Here is a 9,258-nt window from a genome sequence, read left to right on the forward strand (position 1 = left end):
TTGCACAGGCTGTTATCCAGTACTATTGTCACTTCTTTAACGGGAAGGTGATATGCTTTTCCAGCAGTACAGTGCATGTTCACATACGGCTGCTGTAGCGCGACGTGAGTTTTGTGGTGTACAACTGATCTGGCCTTCTGGTTCACTATATGTGTCGCCAACTGACCACGTGTTCATGTTGCAGTGGGAACTCATGCGCTTCCATAGAGTGCCGAATTGAAACAAAAGCGGAAAGATGCTCTGGACACTACTGCAGGATGCCGTTCGGCACCTTTATGAGTGTTTGCATCCGAGAATACCACCAGTGGGGTTCGGGGTGGGTGATGAGAGTGGATGGGTGGCATTGGGAGTGGGGGGAGTGCACTGTGTATTGATGGCACTGTTCCGGCACGCTTTACTGTGACATGTGCGTTTAATAAAGTCTGAATTTGTTATCATACACTCCCACAATGATCGACTACCTGTCACCTCATTATCAATAAGAGAAACGCACGAGAAAGTTAAATGTAATCAAATACATTGCAAAATCAATAATTACCCGTTAAAATATGTCATGAACATTTACGAGATGCTCTCCAAAAATATAGTAAAGACAGTTTAGGTCAGAATGTGATAAACGAAACAAAAAACCAAAAATTCATCACTTTACCATTTTATGGTCCTATTAGCAATAAAATAACTGGAGTGTTCAAGAAGAAGAATATTAAAGTAGGTTTCTCAACTGCAAACAGACTAGGCGGGATTTTAATGAATAACATTCATAAACGCAATTACTTGCAAGATTCAGGTGTTCACATGCTTACGCGTGCCGTGTGCCATGTAGGTTACATAGGGCAAATCGGAAGAAAATTAGAAACGAGATTCCGTGAACACGTAGCACTTAAGAGCTGCGGAAAAATCGAATTTCGCGGCCCATCTGATAGCTACTGGACACACAACCCCAGATTTGACATCTCAATCTAAGTTGTTGCATACGGGCGAAAAGGGACACTTTCTGGACCTTATGGAAGAGATGGAGATTTTTTGCCATCAAAAATCTCCTGATATCGCGTTACTTAACAAACAAACTATTTCGAGATGCATGCACTTTTGGGAATGCTTCCCTGCTTTCCTGTGTAAAAAAGCTGTCAACTAATGGCCAGTCATCACAATCGTAAATCACTTATATACAACACTTCAGTCGTAGTCGTTACGAGAACACTTCGTTAGCTTCTATTTTAGCTATTTCAGTGCCTAGACACATATGTTCTGGTTTGTACTAATAAAGTTTATTAGTTTTTTAAAAAGTATTCTCCCTTTTGTTCGTCCAATTTTGGAGGTTGAGGAAGCCTATTGAAACATAGTTTTCACTGTAGTCGACATCTCTTAGGCGCTGACACGAAGTGAATAGGAACTATTTTCACTTATATGTAATTATTTTTCATGTAACTTAGCAATTCCTTTGCCATTTGAATGAGTTTTCATTAATGTGTTGTAATAAGGGTTCTGACACAACCCGTGTGTACGTATCTCATAACTGCATTACAATATTTTTATTATGTTAATATTGTTCTCACCTGCTAGGTAATACGTGTGAATCAAATGGCTGAACCGCATTACCCACACATTTCACTAGCCAACAAATTTTAATTTACAGAAATTTTTTGAGGTTCTTTATAAAGACTGTTAATTGACTGGTACTTTTAGCACCGATTTTGTAATTAGATCTGTCAACTGGTGGTAAGGTTGCATAACTGACAGTCATAACAGGCCTTTAACAAAATTCATGCACACTACACATTAAGCGTTTGGTTATGAAAATTTACCTGTTTTCCCAATACCAACACATTTAAATCCTCATCACTTTCGTGTGATTATTTCATGTTTCTGGCTTGACACTACATTTTAATTGCTTTATTAAGTAATTGCGGAAAATGTGTATAATCTGGTTCTAATTTGTCTACAGTACGATGTATATTTTGGGAATAATTTGTACTGTTACCTTTCCTGTGTTAAGACGTTTCTTCTGGCTGTACGATGTATATTACTACTTATCCACACGTTGCATTTTAGATTAATTTTTATGGCCTACTTTGGATATATGGGTCTTTTCAAAATCAAATTTTATGTTATAAGGGGTCCCACTGCTGCTATAAGACATGTAATAAAATTATCTCCTTCATATGAGTAATCATAAACCGTTTGCTTGACAGTTTCATTTCTGTTTTATCAACTGTAAATGTGTGTATGATGGGTTCTGACCCATTGCTTGTGCCAAGGTGTATAACCAGATTGCGATGTATTTTTTGGGACAAAGCTTGTATACTTTAAAGAGAACACTGTTACATTATACCCAAGTTCTGTTTCTATCATATGAGGAAATTTTTTTTCTATAAACAATAGATGCGGTAGTGGAGGTTTCTACTAGGCTAACGTATTTCGTACTATTACTGATGAGTGCGCTAAACGATCTCTGCATCCCCAATGTGTTTTTATATCATTCTGCTTTTCATAATTATGATGATTTTTTGTAATCAAGCCTCAGAAACAGTTATAATGTGTTAACATGTCCAAACGGGACGAATGAGATGTTTGTGACACATGACGTTAAATACGATAAAAAATTGTTAGTCTGCACCCTACAAATTTTTTTATAAAGAATATTGTGTTTATGACCTTTTGATCTGTTAAATCGTGGCATATATTGTACAATCACCACTATTTATGTATTTGACTTCTTGGTTTCAACGTAATATTTTACGTAAATTAAGAACTTTGCACCTCTGACTTCCAACGCCAGATGGCGGTTACCGTGTTATTATAAATTCTGTAGAATTGGATTTCATATTATTCTATAGTTTTCTTTTTTACTAGTCCTGTAATCTGACACCTTATAATTTACCTGGTGATTTTTATTCTTGCATGTTTCTTTTTTAAGTTGTTTTGAAAATAACACGCCAGTGTATGTTGGCAAGATGTGCATTTCCCCCTTCCTTTTTGCTATGAGTTTTTAATGTACAATTTTATATTTGGGATATTCAATTAATAATTTGCAAGTGCACATTTGGTATTTGTGGTAATCTCTTGCCAAATAAAGTAATGTTCAGTCTTCTCGTGACACATGTTGCATAGAGTGCGTTCCAAGCTCCTGCCACACCGAAGTCATAGGTGAATGTAAACAGCGGTTTCAGTTATTGTAATCGTTTCATAGCTTCTGTTATTGCTAATAACTAGACACCAGTGCCTAAGAGTTTTAATTTGTACGCTAAAGGTATGTTCTTGCCAACAGTTGGTTTATACTCAGGTGTATTTGTGATCTTTTGTTTCTTATTCACTGATCGCTATGTGAAATGTTTAACTTCCAGTACTGAAGAATTTGCTGTTAATAAATCATAAAAACTGCAGCCAATGCTGACCTTCCTTCTAATTTTATTTATTATATGGTCGTTGTGCACACAGCACTGTATGGGGTCGCCAGTCAATAAAATGAACTTGTCCTTGAGGATGAGGCAATTTTTTCCGGCAGTGTAGAAACAGGGGAAGAACATTTTTGTTGCTCGTTGTGTAAAACTGTACACGAAATATTTATGATTCACCTTTTTAGGTACATCAACGGTTTTGCTTCAAATGACCATTCCTTGAACAGTGATCTTAATCTGTGGGACACCTTGCAGACATTATGTTGATAAGTACCACGAGCTGACGTCTTCTTATATCCTGTGGAAAATCTAGTTGCCTTGAGTACATGTGACATTAAAAAAAAAATCACGTAAAGGGAGGCCATTATTCTTCTTAACGCTGAGTTTCTCCCGCGCTATGGCTAAGGTCTGTCGCATATTGCTGTAGGTTAATGAGGGGCCAGTGGGTACCAATGACAAACTGCCCACGTTTCTAGAAGTATTATGAATGTTTTTATAATTTATGTTTAACATTTCAAGCGGATCATACATAAACCGCTGTGATACGCAGTGCCTAAGGGATTTTAAATGCTTTCTTCAAGGTAATTTGCACCTTCCTGACGTTTCACACGCCATTCATCACCGCCGGCGCGCCACTACATGGGCGAAACAGATTAGTCACGAAGAGCCAGTCACGATTTGCGTTGCCATTTCCACACGCTTACGTTTAACGATTAATCTAATCTGGCGGTAGTACAACACGCCACAGCGACCTACAATAATACTTACTAACAGCGTTTCCTGAAGATTCTAACCACTGAATATATTAATTTCTGTTGTATTCTTTAATACAATCACTGATCACATTATCACACTCATGTTTGGTGGCAGTTCTGTTATATAACATTTCAAGCCGTCCTTTTGGACATGATTTATGGCGGCATACTTTTCATGATTGCGCAGCAGGAAAATATTGTGAATGCCTGTTACATTCGAACCTTGCCTTTCTTGTAGGCCGACCTTTACATAACATTTGAGGCATGAAGTTCCACTGAACGAATGGAAAAGAAACAATTTTCTCTAGCTGAAGGCTAGCGAGGTATTTGTTAATTCAGAATCTTACTGGTGAACTACGAGAACTGTATTTTCATCATGTTATGGCTAGATGTAGCAAATTGTTGTTCTGGAATTCCCCTTAATGCATATTTTCCAGGTGAAGTCCAGTCGGTAATCATCATCATCATCATCATCATCAACATTTAAGACTGATATGCCTTTCAGCGTTCAGTCTGGAGCATAGCGCCCTTATAAAATTCCTCCACGATCCCCTATTCAGTGCTAGCATTGGTGCCTCTTCTGATGTTAAACCTATTACTTCAAAATAATTCTTAACCGAATCCAGGTACCTTCTCCTTGGTCTGCTCCGACTCCTCCTACCCTCTACTGCTGAACCCATGAGTCTCTTGGGTACCCTTGCTTCTCCCATGCGTGTAACATGACCACACCATCTAAGCCTGTTCGCCCTGACTGCTACATCTACAGAGTTCATTCCCAGTTTTTCTTTGAATTCCGCATTGTGGACACCCTCCTACCATTGTTCCCATCTACTAGTACCTGAAATCATCCTAGCTGCTTTCATATCCGTAACCTCAACCTTGTTGATAAGGTAACCTGAATCCACCCAGCTTTCGCTCCCATACAACAAAGTTGGTCGAAAGATTGAACGGTGCACAGATAACTTAGTCTTGGTACTGACTTCCTTCTTGCAGAAGAGAGTAGATCGTAGCTGAGCGCTCACTGCATTAGCTTTGCTACACCTCGCTTCCTGTTCTTTCACTATGCTGCCATCCTGTGAGAATATGCATCCTAAGTACTTGAAACCATCCACCTGTTATAACTTTGTTCCTCCTATTTGGCACTCAATCTGTTTATATTTCTTTCCCACTGACATTACTTTCGTTTTGGAGATGCTAATCTTCATACCATAGTCCTTACATTTTTGATCTAGCTCTGAAATATTACATTGCAAACTTTCAATCGAATCTGCCATCACAACTAAGTCATCCGCATATGCAAGACTACTTAATTTGTGTTCACATATCTTAATCTCACCCAGCCAGTCTATTGTTTTCAACATATGATCCATAAATAATATGAACAACAGTGGAGACAGGTTGCAACCTTGTCTTACTCCTGAAACCACTCTGAACCTTGAACTCAATTTACCGTCAACTCTAACTGCTGCCTGACTATCCATGTAAAGACCTTTAATTGCTTGCAAAAGTTTGCCTCCTATTCCATAATCTCGTAGAAAAGACAATAACTTCCTCCTAGGAACCCGGTCATATGCCTTTTCTAGATCTATAAAGCATAGATACAATTCCCTGTTCCACTCATAACACTTCTCCATTATTTGCCGTAAGGTAAAGATCTGGTCCTGACAACCTCTACGAGGCCTAAACCCACACTGATTTTCATCCAATTGGTCCTCAACTAATACTGGCTCTTTTCTTTCAAAAATACCTGAGAAGATTTTACCCACAACGCTGATTAAAGAGATACCTCTGTAGTTGTTACAATATTTTCTGTTTCCATCCCAGTGCATTACGTAAAACATAGACAGTAGTAGTGCACTTTCAAAATCCGACGACAATACTACGGGTCTGCAAGCGACATAAAACTACAAGAATGTCTGCACATAACAGGTAGCAAGAATTATTCCTATGCGGTGGCTCACTAAGAAAGTTCGACGGACTGCCTTAATTATCGTAAAACTCGGGTGGGAAAGTGTGGCCAGTATTAGCTCACGCCCCTTACACCACCATCTAGGGACTCACCGGCGAATCTGAGACATCTCTGGTGGTTTACTGCTAGTGGGGGACGGAGAGAGTTCCTGCCTGGTCCAGACGGGCCAGCTAGAACCGACCAGCCATTGTCGTCACTTGCGTGCTATCGTCCACAGATGGCAGTGCCACAATAAAGTCGACAGCGCGAATCGATACCACAGACATTAGCGGGGGCGTTCTGCAATACGCAACGGCATATGGGAGGCGCTACAGAAGACCAAGTCGCCAACACAGCCACTGCAGTGCCCTCGCACTGAGATCAATTTGTTTTTGACCTCGGAAGAGCTCAGCTCCAGTTCGAGACCTCAGCTACAGCAGTCAACATCATCACCTACAACCAACTAATACACTACTGGCCATTAAAATTGCTACACTAAGAAGAAATGCAGGCGATAAACTGGTATTCATTGGACAAATATATTATACTACAACTGACATGTGATTGCATTTTCACGCAATTTGGATGCATAGATCCTGAGGAATCACTACCCACAACAACCACATTTGGCCGTAATAATGAGTCTTGTCCCTTCAATCCCACAAACCAAACCAACGGTAATAACGGCCTTGATACGCCTGGGCATTGAGTCAAACAGAGCTTGGATGGCGTATACAGGTACAGCTGCCCATGCAGCTTCAACACGATACCACAGTTCATGAAGATTAGTGACTGGCGTATTGTGACGAGCCAGCTGCTCGGCCACCTTTGACCAGACGTTTTCAATTGGTGAATCTGGAGAATGTGCTGGCCAGGGCAGCATTCGAACATTTTCTGTCTCCAGAAAGGCCCGTACAGAACGTGCAACATGCGGTCGTGCATTATCCTGCTGAAATGTAGGGTTTCGCAGGGATCGAATGAAGGGTAGAGCCACGGATCGTAACACACTGTTCAAAGTGCCGTCAATGCAAACAAGAGGTGATCGAGACGTGTAACCAATGTCACCCCATACCATCACGCCGGGTGATACACCAGTATGGCGATGACGAATGTGAGTTCACCGCGATGTCGCCAAACACGGATGCGACCATCATGATGCTATAAACAGAACCTGGATTCATCCGAAAAAATGACGTTTTGCCACTCGTGCACCCAGGTTCGTCGTTGAGTACACCATCGCAGGCGCTCCTGTCTGTGATGCAGCGTCAGGGATAACCGCAGCCATGGTCTCCGAGCTGATAGTCCGTGCTGCTGCAAACGTCGTCGAACTGTCGTTCAGATGGTTGTTGTGTTGCAAACGTCCCCATTGTTGACTCAGGGATCGAGACGTGGCTGCACGATCCGTTACAGTCATGCGGATAAGATTCCTGTCATCTCGACTGCTAGTGATACGAGGCCGTTGGGATCCAGCACGGCGTTCCATATTACCCTCCTGAACCCACCGATTCCATATTCTGCTAAGAGTCATTGGATCTCTACCAACACGAGCAGCAATGTCGCGATACGATAAACCGCAATCGCGATAGGCTACAATCCGACCTTTATCAAAGTCGGAAACGTGATGTATGACAAATCGGTTGGAAACTTTGCTCATGTCAGCACGTTGTAGGTGTCGCCACCGGCGCCGACCTTGTGTGAATGCTCTGAAAAGCTAATCATTTGCATATCACAGCATCTTCTTGCCGTCGGTTAAATTTCGCGTCTGTAGCTCGTCATCTTCGTGGTGTAGCAATTTTAATGGCCAGTAGTATAGTTAAACTTTCAGATGATCTTGTAGTGTTGTTAATTCTGAACATTGTATGTCAAGAGAACAATTTATGAATTACTGCCTCAAGTCACGCTTTGCTAGTATATGTCAGTCGTAAATTACGCAGAATTCCTGTGGCAAAGAAGTGTGTCAAAGTTAAATAAATCTTTTATTTATTTACGTTATAAAGTGAACTGATATTTCACGTGCCCTAATATGACGAACTTTCTCTCAGAGCAATCAAAAAACCCACAGCTGTGGCCGGACGACAGTAGTTTCGCATGGTTCCAACAACAACGATGCCGTATGGAGGGGGATGGGGTCGTTCCACCGCTCTCTCCGCTTTATTAACGTTGGAGCCTCTATTTGTTATTCCGGTATCTCCTCAACTGGCCTCACGAGGCTATGCGCACACCGTTCCAGTTCTCCAATCAAGAAACATCTCTGGCCGTACCAGGAATCGAAACTGGACCCTCCACGTAGCAGCCAGAACCGCGAACGACTGAGCTACGAAGGTGTACACAGTAACTTAGGTTTCTCTGTATCTTCTATGATAAGTCAGTATAGTCTCGGGTGTTCCAACATTCCTCCGGAAGCCGAACCGATCTTCTCTCAGATTAGCTTCTACCACTTTTTCGATTATTCGCTAGATTATTCGTCTAAATATTTTCCCGCCACGACTAGTTCGGTGCTATTCACAGCAGTCAGCACGTGCCTTCTTTTGCAATTACCGTGATTACATCATTAAAGACGAATGACATTGAGCAGGTCGCAGTATTCGGTTAATAGGTAGTCCACAGTTACAGTGTTAGTGTGACAGCTTCGTTAAACAGCAGCCGTGCCTCGGCAGGAGGCGGCAGCAGCAGCAGCAGACACGGGGATCCCAGCTCGGCCCTCGGCGCGCCCCGTACAAATGCGCCTGTCCGCCGGGGTCCCCGCGGCAGTCCGTTGTCTGCCGGCCACTGCCGCTTAGCATGGCGCGCGCCACGCACCGACCATCCATCCGGCTGCCTGACAAATCTGTGGGTCCAGCGTGCCACACCAGCCCGCCCTGCTGGCCCTCGTCTGCAGACTGCTGCGAGGCCCACACTAGAGGAACACGGCCGACCGTTACGCTTACTAGAGCGCGCCGTGGTCGCGTGCGTTTTCTTCAAAACTTCAGTGTTCCGCCCTAGCCTGAAGAAGATACATTACTGGCCATTAAAATTGCAACACCACGAAGATGACGTGCCACAGACGCGAAATTTAACCGACAGGAAGAAGATGCTGTGATGTGCAAATGATTAGCTTTTCAGAGCATTTACACAAGGTTGGCGCCGGTGGCCACAACTACAACATGCTGACACGAGC

The sequence above is a fragment of the Schistocerca piceifrons genome, chromosome 5 (genome assembly GCF_021461385.2).
Source record: "Schistocerca piceifrons isolate TAMUIC-IGC-003096 chromosome 5, iqSchPice1.1, whole genome shotgun sequence".
NCBI classification, from domain to species: Eukaryota; Metazoa; Arthropoda; class Insecta; order Orthoptera; family Acrididae; genus Schistocerca; species Schistocerca piceifrons.